The following is a 14,423-nucleotide window of genomic DNA, read 5'->3' on the forward strand; positions in this document are numbered from 1 at the left end:
CTTCGCCGCTCCTTAAGAATCCCTTAACTTTTCCTTAACTGCCGAATCGGCTGCTGCGAATCAGCTGCCAACTTCAGCGTCGTGTCCAAATATAATTTCTTCTTTTTCCCCCGAACCCCGGCCGGCCGTTCATTGTGATCGCTCCCTTTTTTCAGACTTAACTTTGTTTCTTAAGTAGTCGTTTAAGTTAACTCACCGCAGCTGCATCTTATATGCCTTGATCGATGGATTGAGGAAGTCACGTCGCCTGCTACCTTCATGTTATTTCAAAATAAAAGCCAACTCATGTTTGTCCAGTTAAATGCTCGTGTGAAGCCAGTGAAATGCTTTTAATTTGAAGCCGCAGCCTTAACACTCTGTCCGACACTCAGGAAACAGGAATATTGAAAATAATAATAATGGCGAGACAAAATAACCTTATAACTTTTCGTGTCCTCTCGTTTTGTCAACGAAAAATGAAGAGATATTTTAGCAGAGTTTTTGTTTTCGTAAACCACATTTAGTCCCGTTTTTATTCGTCAGCAATATTGCATTATATATTTGATTATAGTCTTCGTCACATGACCACCATTTACGTTGCATCTCGTCTCGTCACTGTCACGTGATAAAGGTTAGTTGACGACGATATTTAGTCATACATTTTGTTGACAAAAACAACACTACCTGTGTCTGAATTGTGCTATAGAAATAAACTTGCCTTGCCCTTGCCTTGCATTACAGTAATACGACACCCACCATCGGCTCGGCAGTGGAATTTGTGGAGCTTTTTTCAAACTGCATCTGACGTCATGAAGAGGCGTGTCCTGTCTGACCAAACGTCTCTGAGCTCGACACACAAACAGCGTCTCTGGTTACTATCCGCTGCCACAGAGGAAGAAGCATGAGTTCTCCACAAACGGTGACTATTCAGTTTATGTTACTATGGTGTTATTATGATGTTTCTTCTGTTTTTACCCTGTTACAAGATTGTTTTTCCTGTGTGTGTGTGTGTGTGTGTGGGGGGGGAGGGTTGATCCACAGCCGAGCGGACAGGCCATGGACAGAGGGTGTCGTATTACTGTTGTGTACCTTGTTAAGCACACTGAGGCAGATTACTGTCCACAATATCGGGCATTATACATAAAACTGGTTCTATTAGATGAGAAAAGTTATTTCTGAGTTATCTTGTGCAAAAAAAGAAAGACAATAGGTGATTTTGGAGCGACTATCATGCAGCAGAAGTGCAAGATGAGATAGGAAAAGATGGCGCAGTTAGACTTCAAAGTTCAGACAAAGAACAAGAGAATACAGAAAAATTCAGAGGAGAAAAACGCCCGTTTCTTGCGCGCACACACACACACACACACACACACACACACACACACACACACACACACACACACACACACACACACACACACACACACTAGCCCGTTCGCCATTATTCATTTAAACTCTGTGGACGGACAGAGTAAAGCCTGTTCCCCCACAACCGTTAGATATCATTTCTCCTAACCACCCCTCCCAAACAGACTCAGTCTGTTATGGTGAAACCTTATCATACACAGGCCATTTGTCATGGCAACCATCTCTTGTTTCTTGGCTGGGCTTTTACTGAGCGTCCTTGGCAGCTCCCCCTCAGTCTGCTCTTCCTGGAACATTTTGTCTTTGACAATTTGCTGTCCACATAAACAAACTGTTTAACCCTCCTGTTATGTTCTGGGTTAAATTGACCCGTTTTGAAGTTTGAAGATCTAGGAAAAATAGTTAAAGGTATTTTTTCAGTAAGAAACTTCTTCTGCTTGCCTTAATTAGGGTAATCAACATGTAACTGGCGCTGGTAGTGTAATGTGATTAAATAAGGTTACTATATAAATGTTCTACTCAACAGGATCCTGAGTACTTTGGCCAAATCTCCGTTACCAGTAGACAATATTATTCATATGTAACAAATAAATGATTTAGAAATAATAGCGCAGTGCCTCCACTGTGGAATTACTTAACTCACACTCTATGAGCTATAATGGTATTTCCCCAGAAAATGTATAAAATGTAATTCTCAGGGGCCGTATTCACAAAACATTTTATATTTGCGCTAAGAGTACTCCTAAGGAGCACTAAAAGTTCTTAGTAAGGAGTTATTTCTTAAAACCTATTCACAAAGCTGATAAGACCAACTTTTACTAAGGAATGGGAGGGACTCCTAAACTTAAGACTAGAGGGTGGGGTTGACCCTGTTGCTATGGATGATGTCATGTTCATACCTTCTATGCCCACAGTGATTGGCTGAGAGGGAATGAGACCTAAGAGTGAATTTATGATAGAAACACTATGGGAGATATCCATATCATGCCGCTGTATTAAAGTAAAGAGGTTTTATATACAATTAATGACAAGTGACACTGATTTAACATGAAACGTTTCATTTAAAATTTTACAATGATTTGAATCGGAAAACAAACCCAAACCCAAAGCAACTGCAGGAAAAGGAACTTAAAGGTCCCATATTATGCTAAATGCACTTTTTAAATGTGTTCCAACATATCCATGCGTCCACGGTGTGCCTAGAGACTGCCAAAATATTAAAGAAAATAACAATCTCTCCTTTTCTCACTCTCCCCTTTTCTGAAACCCCCACCCCTCCCCCCAAAAACACTCCAGTCAGAATTATCCCCTTTTCTGACCTCACAAACCGTAAAGCCAGAAGCTTCCACTGTGCAGCCCACACCCCCATTTCTTATTGGTCCACGGCCCTGACAGACAGAGGGCGAGGCGTATCTGGCTTCGCTTCCGGACAGGGGGCGGGGAGAGCTCAAAGATTGTATATTTACGAGGGGACCTGCAACTCTTTTTTAAAAAATAGGCCATTGTGAGATTAGCTGAACATCAGCATAGTACAATAAATTATCTGAAAGTTTTTTTCAGCAAACAATTAAAGAAAAACGTATTAGGGACCACTAAGACCATATAATATGGTGTATAATAGAACCGAAAAGTGTATAATATGGGAGCTTTAATAAATAATTTTTAATATAAATATAATAAATATAAACTTTCTAAACAAAGGTTTACTAAGATAATTAAACCCTTACAGCTATTAAGGTACCTTTTGTAAAGCTCACTAGCATTAAATCTCTCCAAAGTGCCATCAAATGGTTGTCTGTGATTTACTCTTAGTGACGCTACGAGTCCTCTCGAGGACTCCTAGCTTTTCATAGATTTAGGAGCTAGTTTTAGCGCTAAAATGCTTTGTGAATTACACTTATCTTAAAAAGTTAGGAGTCCTAAAATTAGGAGTGAACGCCCCTTATTTTTGAGAGTTACTCCTAAATCAGCACGTTAGGACCTACTCTTAGCCTTAAAATGTTTTGTGAATACGGCCCCAGGATAATAAAGTAGAACGTATAACAAATCGGAATTTATTTACTAATGCTAAATGCAAATAAATGTACAGGCAAGAGCCCTTAAACCTTTTCACTTTCAATGTAAAAGTCTCACTACTAAACTCAAATAGCATTTATGTAACCTTTCACGTTAAATAACCTTCTATCCCCTCACAGGAAAAATACCAGGGTTAACAATACTTCAGTTATTTTAGCTAAACCAATATTATTTTACAGGTCACCCTTAACACATTTAACACACTTGAATTCAAACACACTTCACAGTCAAATAAATGAAATGTTGTGGTTAACCAGCTCAACCTTTTTAAATGTTCTCTAGGTATACCAAGCGCTTGGGTTTGTTTTAGTTGGTGCACATATGATGAATATTTCCTTTATTTTGCGGCGACACTCTCTGTGTCGGAAACTTTACTCACATATCCACCAGCTCGGCCGAAATCTACGAGCTGGGATGACGTCGAAACAATGGCGGTCAAGATGAAAAGCTGGCAGCGTCAGCGCCGCTCTGGCGATGAAACGATGGCAGGCAAGATGAAACAGAAAATCCCTCTCGGCAACTGATCCGGCGGTGAACCGATGGCAGGCGAGATGAAACATTTCAGCTCACAGTGAAAGGATAGCAGGCTAGATGAACACGGATAGTCCTCCGGTGGCAATGCAGGTCCGGCGGTGGAATTCCTCCTCACGAGGCAGCAAACAGCGTCCATCCAACACGGCACTTAAGTGAAGTCTTTATCTCCCGGTGGAGCACTTTACTTCTAAAAGTCAACACTACACATTGTACACAAAGTTTATCCGTAACTGATATTCGTGCCCAATACTTGGTATTGCGTCTACAAATAATCAATCTCCTCGTTTTACTAAGTTTCAGTCCTGCTCGTCCGCTTGCTGAAAGTCTCTCTTCCGAATGCGCACATGTTACCGTTCTCACTTCCTCATTAAACTTGTACTCTCCAATAAGATGAGCTGTGATTCGCTTAGAGTTATTCATACATGAATCTTATTGGCTTATGGGTACTCAACTTAAAACACATTGAAAATAATTTACAAGTTACCAAAAAAACAATGGATTATGGAAAATGCAGTTCCCATTCAGTTTACTCACTTATAAAATAATCACTTTATTTATCAATCAGTAATTACCCACATATTAAATAAATCACCTTGTATTTATTTAAGTGTATTTTAGTAGGTCCCTACAAACATATAATATGAAAATAGTTCAGACAGCGGCAAGACAGGTAATCCGTGCAGAGCCGCAGGCGAAATGTTTGTAAGGTCAATTATGGTGTAGCGTGAGGCAGTCGACTTTACTCTCCGCCAGAGAGCAAGCTCAGAACCCAGATAAAAACCCAGATACAATATAACATTTTAAAAACAAGGTAAAAAGGTACAAAAGGTACAAAAGGTACCGGTGAGCGCCGGCAGCCAGACGCGCCAGCATTCACTCAACCGGAAGCATGGGTTACGGTTTGAGATAAGAGAAGGCTGCAAAACATCTGCATAGTGGGAAAGCAGCAAGTGGGTTTGACAATTTAACTTGACAAAGTTATAAAGTAACTGTTGAGTCTTTTAATATCATGCAATAATTTCTTATGGAGAGTAGTATCAAAATGACAATTGATACTACTCTGTTATTGATATATATCTATAGCTATCGGTCATTGTCACAACGTGTCAAGCTCCCTGTTTTCTGGTGTTATCTTTTCATGTTCCCGTTTTATTTTGTTAAACATTGTCTCTTCTTGTCAAGTGTCCATTCTGTGTGATTACTGGCCCCATCTAATGTGTGTGACCTGTGTCTCCAATGTATTTGAGTATAAAAGTCCTTGTCTTCTTTTCATTTGTCTTAAAATTCTAACGATTCCCATCCATACTGCCGACCCTGACTGCACATCTCTGCCTCACTCATACTCTGTCTTTGTATTTCTGTCTGTCTGTCGCTACAGAAACAAAAAGCAACAAAGAAACCTAAACCTCACCGCTGTCAACAGTGTAAGAAAGAGTTCAGGTCGAGGTCAGAATTAACGATTCATCAGAGAATCCACACCGGGGAGAAGCCGTACAGCTGTGACCAATGTGGCGAAACATTCACTCAAGCAGGAAACCTTAAAAGCCACCAACGTATTCACACTGGAGAGAAGCAGTACAGTTGTGACCAATGTGGCGAAACATTCACTACATCAGGAACCCTTAAAAGACACCAACGTATTCACACTGGAGAGAAGCCGTACAGCTGTGACCAATGTGGCGAAACATTCACTCAAGCAGGAACCCTTAAAAGACACCAACGTATTCACACTGGAGAGAAGCCGCACAGCTGTGACCAATGTGGCGAAACCTTCACTCAAGCAGGAAACCTTAAAAGACACCAACGTATTCACACTGGAGAGAAGCCGTACAGCTGTGAGGACTGTGGCCTGAGTTTCACCCAGCTAAGTAATTACAATAATCACAGAAACATCCACACAAAGGTAAACATCTACCCATGTCAGTATTGTGAGAAAGTCTTCAGTTCCTTCTCCACACAGTTGCAACATGAGCGTATCCACACTGGAGTCAAAGAGTACCAATGTCAACACTGTGACAAACGGTTCTACAGATCGTCTAACCTCTCAGTGCATGAGCGAATCCACACAGGACACAAACCGTACTGTTGCGTCAAATGTATGAAAAGCTTCACCACAAACTCCTCCGTGAAGAGACACAAGTGTGTTTAAACCTGGACCGATCAGACCATGATGTGTGAACTCCTCTGTGTATTTCATTTGATTTAAGAACTCACTGAAGAAACATGGGAACACATCTGATTTATGAATTTCTGACATTTTGTGAATTTTAACTGTATTTTGTTCAGAATCATGGCAGTGCAAAATAGCGGCCTTCATGAAGTTGTGACCCGCTTCTATGTAGATATTAAAGGCTCATTCTCAGGAAATAAAAGAAAAAAAAACTTTTATTTCCAGGTTTTACAGTAATTAAAACAAACGTGTGCATATTATATTCCATTTCTACCAAGTGTGTTCTGAAATATTACTTCTACACACTGCTCCTCTTAAAAGGTCAAATGAATGGTTGGAAAAATGTCCTGTTCCCATTTGAAGAAAAAAAAATCAATTGTGAAAAATGTTCCAAATGCAATGAACAATATTTGTATTTGTTTCCATACATGTGTAATGATGCATTGAATTAAATACAAGAAAAAGTATAAGATGTGTATGAACTTTTTGTTTTGTTTTAAATATGAATAATGTTCTGCCTTTGATTTCACTTGTCAGGCTTTACAGGGTTAAATCTTGTGTTCACATAGAGGTGAGAACTCAACTGAACAGATTCAAAATGACTTGCAGCAACACCGATTGTAAACTGAAATGAAACTGTAGCATCAATTTATGACAATACTTTACAATTATCGCTTGTTGTAAGGTCACAGAGATCAGCACGGTTTGATATTATTTACGTGACACACTATTATTTTGCTTCTCTTCATAGTTGTTTATTTCAAATCAGCTGAAATAAAATAATGACAAACCAACAGAAAATAAAATACATTTGAAGTAGATGTCCTAGCTTTCTCTCTACCCAAAGTCTCTGCCCAAAGTAACTGATTTTCTATAGCAGGGGTGGCCAACCCGAGGCTCGCGAGCCGCATGCGGCTCTTTGCCCAGCTTCGTGCGGCTCTTCAGTTCATATCAAATTATGTGATTATAATTTTTTTTTTATTTATTTTTTTATACTTTTTTTTTGTGTTGGCCTATGTGTGTGCATGTTCGCAAACGTTTCATGCGGCTCTTACGTTCGTTTTACATGTTGTCTATTATTTCCTTTTTTATTTTATTAATGTGTAGGCCCTATGTGTATGCCTGTTCGCAAATGTTTAATTGAGGACGCAACATAACGTTCGCAAACGTTTGGTGCGGACGCAACATAAAACTGCCCGCTCAGCTTGGAGGGAGGTTTTCCGTGAGTAAACTATTTGTGTCAAGTTCGCTCCGAAACAGAGTGGGAGAGTTCATATTTTTTGTTGAACGTTATACCAAGCCATTCTGCCTTATATGCCAGGTGTCATTTGCGCATTTCAAGGCTTCAAATCTTCGGCGCCACTTCACCTCTCTCCATGCTAAAAGTAAGTCCCACAAAGCAACATGCATAGTAAGAGAAAAACGCTATTTTAAATTGTTATATTTTTGTTTGTGGACTTGGTTGAACTGAGAGTTTGTGTGTGAGGCAGTGCACACAATGTTCATTGTTGAAAATGACTGCCCTGTCGTCTTTAGTACTGTAGGAGTCCAGTCCTGTCATTATCACAGGGGCGGCCTTAACGATCTGGGGGCCCGTTTCAAGTCCTAGTGTGGGGCCCCCTGTTTTTTTTTTTTTTTTAATAAATAATGCTTGTGCATGCATGTGCAAGCTCCCCGCGAAAATAAAAACGCCCCCCCCCCCTGAAATCTTACTGGCCACCCCAGTGCCCCCCCCCCCCCCAGTTCAAATGTTATTTTTTATTTTAATTTTCTTTTTTTAATTACATTTTTTTCCTGATATGTATCCTAGTTCAGAGATGATATGTATTTTTTTTTTCTTAACTTTTTTTGATAGGTAGTTGCCAAGTTCATCACACAAACACTCCAATCCACTGATATGAGATCAGTTTTCAATGTTCAATTACTAAATTAATGGTAGGCACTAGAACTGGTCTCTGGTCAGCAAAGGTCTTGAAAACAGCATAAGTGTGCTTGTGACATGCGTGCCACCCATGCATGTGTAAAGGCACGTGTCCCAGCAGATTTTTGAAATCTGAATAAAAAAATTAAAGTTTGTAGTTAGCGAGTGTAACATGTTCTTAGCAAGGGCAGACTTTCATAAATAAAGGTTTATTTTTTTAGCAAGATATTTGGTCAAAAGCTAGTGGTCATCCATCCCTCTGTGCAGTTGTTAGGCATCTGGCTGCTAGCAAGTTATGTTGTCTTGCTAATTTTACTATTCATCTGAGCTGAAATAAATATTGACTTTTTCCTTTATTATCTTCGCCAGAATGCACCAGAATGCTTAGATTACATGTTAAAAACACTTTTTATACTGTATAAATACCCCAGACCCCCCTTCAGGGGTTTAGTTTTCTGACAAACATTACAATGGATACTAACATGATGTGGGCATTTGGGATTATAAATCATCTTTGAATTGGTTGTACAGCATATCACATGCTATTCATTCAGGGGTGCGATGGCCACCCCACTCTAACTCTGTGGCCCACCTTGGCCACCCCCAGTCAAAATTTCCTGGAATCGCCACTGTGTGTACCCGTGTGTACGATGTGGCTCTTTGCAGTAACACAGTTAAAAATGTGGCTCTTTGTCTCTGACTGGTTGGCCACCCCTGTTCTATAGATTGGATTTTATAAAATTGTTCTTTAATCACATTTAGTATGACCCGAAGCCACACTGTATTCTAATATAATCATCTTTCTCTACTTATTTTCTTACTTTTTAAAACATCGTCAAAGTTGTGTATCTTTCTGATTTTAACATATCTCTTCTTGCATTAATCACTCCATTTATTTGATTTTTCATTATTTTGAATCAATTTGAAGTTTTGATGTTACTGTAAGAAATTTCCCTGTAAAAAAACATTAATCAACTGGCAGCAGGGTTGCCATTTTAACACTGTTAAATTAACATTATTTTACTGTCACTAAAATTGACAGGATTATACTGTTAATGAAAAAAAGGGGATGAACCTGGACTAAATGTTTATGTTGCTGTTTGCACCGTGCGCGAAGGGGATGTTATATTTCATTGGGCAGATGTGTTTCATTCCATATATAAGTTTACTATGTCCCCTATTTATTAACATGCTAAACATAGAAAGCAGCTTCTGTTTTTGACTTCAAGACACTTGTTACAATATATCAAGTTCAATGGAAAGATTCTTTTATATTGTAACTTGTCTCCTGAGTTGAACTAGGGATCTGGCTTAGGATGTCCACAAACCGTTTTGTTATCACAAAAAAATAACGGTTAGTTCACAGAAATGTTTTATATAAACAAAATGCATAGTGAGGTAATGGAATGAAACATCCCCTTCACTGAGGGGGCAAAGAGCAACATAACAAATGTTTAGTCCAGTGCAAGTCATTGTGGGAAAGGGGGCGTCTCTACAATACACTTTGTTGTGCTTACTTGATTTATCTAAGGCAATCCGTTTCCTTCATTCTACTGAGTAAACACCACTCTTCAGTTAAGTAAGACTAACTTGGTTTAATTAAGTTAACTGCACTTTCCATTTCCAAGTAGGCTGTCAACAAAAATGTGTATGGATTTACGTATATTACTGTCTTATTTATCCCTTTATATCCTATGGCAATATAGTATGGCCAAGCACATACAAAAACAGTGTAGATTCGATTTTTGTGTTACAGAAAAAAATTGTTAGATCTGTAACCAACTCCAGTTGGGACGCTCATAGTGCTCCGTTATTTCAAAGTCTGAAGTTGTTAAGCATATATGATGTGAATACTCTTCAGATCGGCACTTTTAGTTTTCCAGTTTTTCAATAATTGACTTCCCTCTTCTTTTAACAGTTTTTTTATAACCAGGTCACAGATCCATAGTCATCAGACCAGATCTGTAGATCTCCTTCACCGTCAGTTTTACAGAACAAATCTTGGACAGTTTTCAATTAGGGATAGAGGTCCAGTCATTTGGAACAGTTTTCCTTTTACTCTACGTAAACACTCATCTTTAGTTACTTTCAAAAAACATCTTAAAATGTATCTAATTTTAAAAGCTTACGATAATGTGTTAAACTGAATGTATGTTATATTGTCTTTTTGCTTGTTAGTTACATCTTTACATTGCTTTTTTACTGTATGTACTTAAATGTATTTTCATTTTTGTAACATGACTTTGTAGTTGTTTTATCTCTTTAATTTTATTTTTGTTTGTCGTTTTTCTTTTACTTTATTTCTTTACCTTATTGTATTTTAATGTCAGGTGGACATCCTTTATAAGCCCTTCGGGGTTTCTTTTGTCCCACCTGTGCATTTATGTATGTCTATGCGCATCTTCTTGCCATTTTAATCTTGTTTATCTGCACAAATAAAGCTAAACTAAACTAAAGTAGATATAACTCATCTTCAAGTAAACTTAACCAGAGGATATAAGGTAAACAACACTTATTAGTTAAGATGTGGATGGATGAGGATTAATGACGAAAATGGTATAAGCTTCACATGTGCAGGCAGCTCATGTCAAGTTGTCCCTTCTAAGTTTGATGGTAAATTAACAGGAAAGTTTAGTATTTTTGAAAAACGTTACCGTTCCGTAACATAACAGCAAAGGACTGTAATTTAACAGACTGCCTTTTATATTAACAGTTAAATGCTGTTTTTATGAATAACAGGTTAATGCTGTTGAAATCCAGCTGTAAATTTACAGCAATTGTTTACAGTGTACTGCTAAAAAAAACCTGGAGGTACAGCAGAAGGTATAAAATCCAATCACTGAAGGGTTTACCTCATGTAGATGGCAACCGTGGGGCGACCGTGGCTCAGGTGGTTAAGCGGGTTGGCCAATGATCCAAGGGTTGGCGGTTCGATCCCCACTCTGCCACCTGTGTCATGGTTGTTGTGTCCTTGGACACTTCACCCACCTTGCCTCGTGTGAATGTGTATGTTTGAGGTGGTGGTCTGAGGGGCCGTAGGCGCTGAATGGCAGCCACGCTTCCGGCAGTCTGCCCCAGGGCAGCTGTGGCTACTATGGTAGTTTACCACCACCAGTATGACTGTGTGTGAATGAATGGAACCTGGAATGTAAAGCGTCTTTGAGTGCCTTGAAAAAATCTCAAGAAGAGCCCAAGAAATGTTTCAGTTGTTGATTCTACTGTTAAGAAAAAACCTGGATGTACAGCAGAAGGTATAAAATCCATGTGCCATCACTGAAGGCTTTACCTCATGTAGATGCACCGACAGTGTTGTTGTTATTACTCAGGATTCCTCATTGAGGGGCGACAGAAGTTACGCACTATAGCTTTAAATACACCAAAGGATTCGCCCATGGCGGCCGGTTCATAGAAAGGTGATTGATGCACATTGAACAAGGAGACAAAATGAATGTACCAAACTACTGTGTGTGTGTGTGTGTGTGTGTGTGTAGGAGTAATTGAACCGATTGCTAAGAGACCGTCTTGTGGCTCAGAACAATCAGCAGCATGTCTGATTTTTATGACTCAATCAAGACACACACACACACACACACATATACTTGCTTGTTGTTTTTTGTATGAGACCAAAGACGAATCTCCACACCGTGGACAATAAAGATTTAACTAACTAACTACACACACACACACACACACACACACACACACACACACACACACAGGAACCATTATTTCCAAGCTAATTGCTAGTTTTGTTGATTGCTGATTCTTGCAAATTAATTTCTTTCAACTTCAAGTTCTGACGTGAAAACACTTTAAAACATGAATATTTGACCTTCAGTATTTTGTATAATAAAGATCATAAATAACATGTAAATAGCATTCTTTGAACTGATGGTCTCGTTTGCTGTTACATGTAATTTATGATCATCAGAGGAAAAATTAGACTGCTTCAGAAATATTTAAAAGTTCCTCGTAGCAGTTTCAAATACAATAAAGCTTAAAGATAAATGTTGACAGTTCCATATAAATCTTCTCAGAAAGTCGACAGTTATTCCTAATCTGACGGAAAACCATGAAATCTAAAATGATTTTCATCAACTGATATAAAAACGCTGGAAAATCTTCTGCAGCTTTTAGGATTTATTAACAGAAAAAAATGCCTTTGTCATGGGTACACTCACCCAGGAACAACAGCTGGCGTGGTAAAAAAACTACCGCTTTTGTCCAAAGGGGGCGCTAGAATTAACACAAAGGGAAAGTTCCTCGGAGCATCTTTAAGGCGAGACACTTTTGTCAAAAATGAAAAATGTTCAATCACTGGTCAATTTCTAAGATCTAAGCTATTTATCTTCCATGACATGTCTTCCTTCATACTAGTATAAATCAAAAGGTCCAACATGTACATTCAGGTGTTTATTTGACTAAACCTTGTCTGTTTGCGTCTGTATATGTCTCCTCTACAACCATCTTTAACGGACATTATCTTAAAGGTGAAGTAAGCGGTTTATTTATGTTAATATAAGTGTTAAATAGCTCTTTATTCATACAGTGATCACTTACATAATGTGCGTGTTTCATAAAACCGATCTCTCAGTCAGCTGCTTTGCATGTAATCGGCAAATAAACTTAAAAATTCTTCCCAATGTCTGTTTTGATGGGTTTTATCATGTTTTATCACACTTATGGATCTGAGATGATGCTAGATAACTTGCTGCTTGAAGACTTATTTGTTGTGGCAGCTGGAAGATAGGTTGAATTTCAGAAATTTTGTGGAGAAAGTTATTGCCTAAGGCCAATGTTTGTAATCTGGTCAGGAACTGAAAGGCAGAGGCATGAATGAACTGAATTCTGTTCTCCTGAAGGTATAGCGCAGTGAGATTAAACAGACCGTGAAAGATGTTTTTTGTCAGATTAGTGAGTTTATTTCTCCCCATGTGATATTTCAACGCCTTCAAAAGTATGAAAGAACCGTCGTCAATGTGAGAAATATCATTATAGTACAAAGTCAAATTTCTCAAGTTAGACAAATTGCCGAAATCTTCCCTGTTAACACGCTCAATCGGATTGTCACAGAGATTCACTACTTTTGTATTTCTGGGGATGTCATCGGGGATGGTCTCTAGTTCCAGCTCTGAGCAATCCAGAGAAACCTCAGCCGAGGCGTCTGTAGAATATTCAATGCTGCAGTTTCCCATTAATTCAGGATGTTTCCTAGAAATGGGCATTAGTAGAATTTTTTCATGACAAAGGGCAGTGAAAATATGATTGTTTAAAAAAAAGTTGTCATGTGGCTCACTTTACCCCAGCTGTGGGGCAAACTGAGACAGACCAGGAAAATCAAGGGGGTAAACTGATCCACTTACTTTTTCCACTCTGAAACTACCATAACAACACATATTGTAACAGTTAGAATCCTGAAAGCTAGCCACACATTCCAGAACTAATGTCGGACTAGTAAAAGAATGATGGGGTTTGGTCAATTAAGCAAAGCAAATTTTCTAAACACTTGAAAGTAACTCTGAACAAAATCAAATACAACATTTTATAATTCAAAAGGTTTTAATAAGATTCAAATGAAAGATAGAACCAGTTAGATTAGAACGCAGTCTTGGGGTCAGAACACAGGACCCTTGGAGCCAGCTTGTGTCTGGGGGTCAAAGCATAGGAAAATCAGAACCAGCGAGAACAGCCTGGGACTCAGAACACAGGAGAAGACCCAACTGGATTATAACATCAGCCTGTCATACTCTACAACTAGGCCTACTCTACATTCCAGCCCTGAAGGTTACAGGGAAAGATGAGAAGGTGCTCTTTCCGTGTGGTTGCCCCAGGTCGTCTTCCTGGTGTATTTCCTTGGCATGATGGCTTTTCTACAATGTGTATGACATTAAAATAAAACATATGTTTATTATAAAATATGTTTAAGACTAAACTTAACTTGTGCCTCATGGTGGGGGAAAGTGAGACAGTGGCTCACTTTCCCCCACAGCATTTGGCTCACTTTCCCCCACCACCACAATTTGAGAAAAAACTACCTCTCTTAGCATTTCAGGCTAATCTTTAGCTAATATTATCACATGGTTTTTATATGTCGGTAGTTCATCAACACGTATGATAGAAGTTTTTCTACGTGAATACATTTGTTTTGGCACAACAGTTGATTAAGTTGACAGCAAGAAAATTTACTTTTACATGCAAAATACCTATTTTGGTGAAAAAACATGCTTACCATAGCACCATGAGGTCCTCGCTTTCAGGGCCATGGGGAAATGAGAGGGGCTTGAAAACATATATCTCACATGACCAAAAATGTTTTCCGTTGCCTAGATACAGGGGGTGGCTCACATTACCCGATGCCTCAGATTCCCCCGTTCTCCC

Source organism: Ammodytes marinus, assembly GCF_949987685.1.
Source record: "Ammodytes marinus genome assembly, chromosome: 17".
NCBI classification, from domain to species: domain Eukaryota; kingdom Metazoa; phylum Chordata; class Actinopteri; order Uranoscopiformes; family Ammodytidae; genus Ammodytes; species Ammodytes marinus.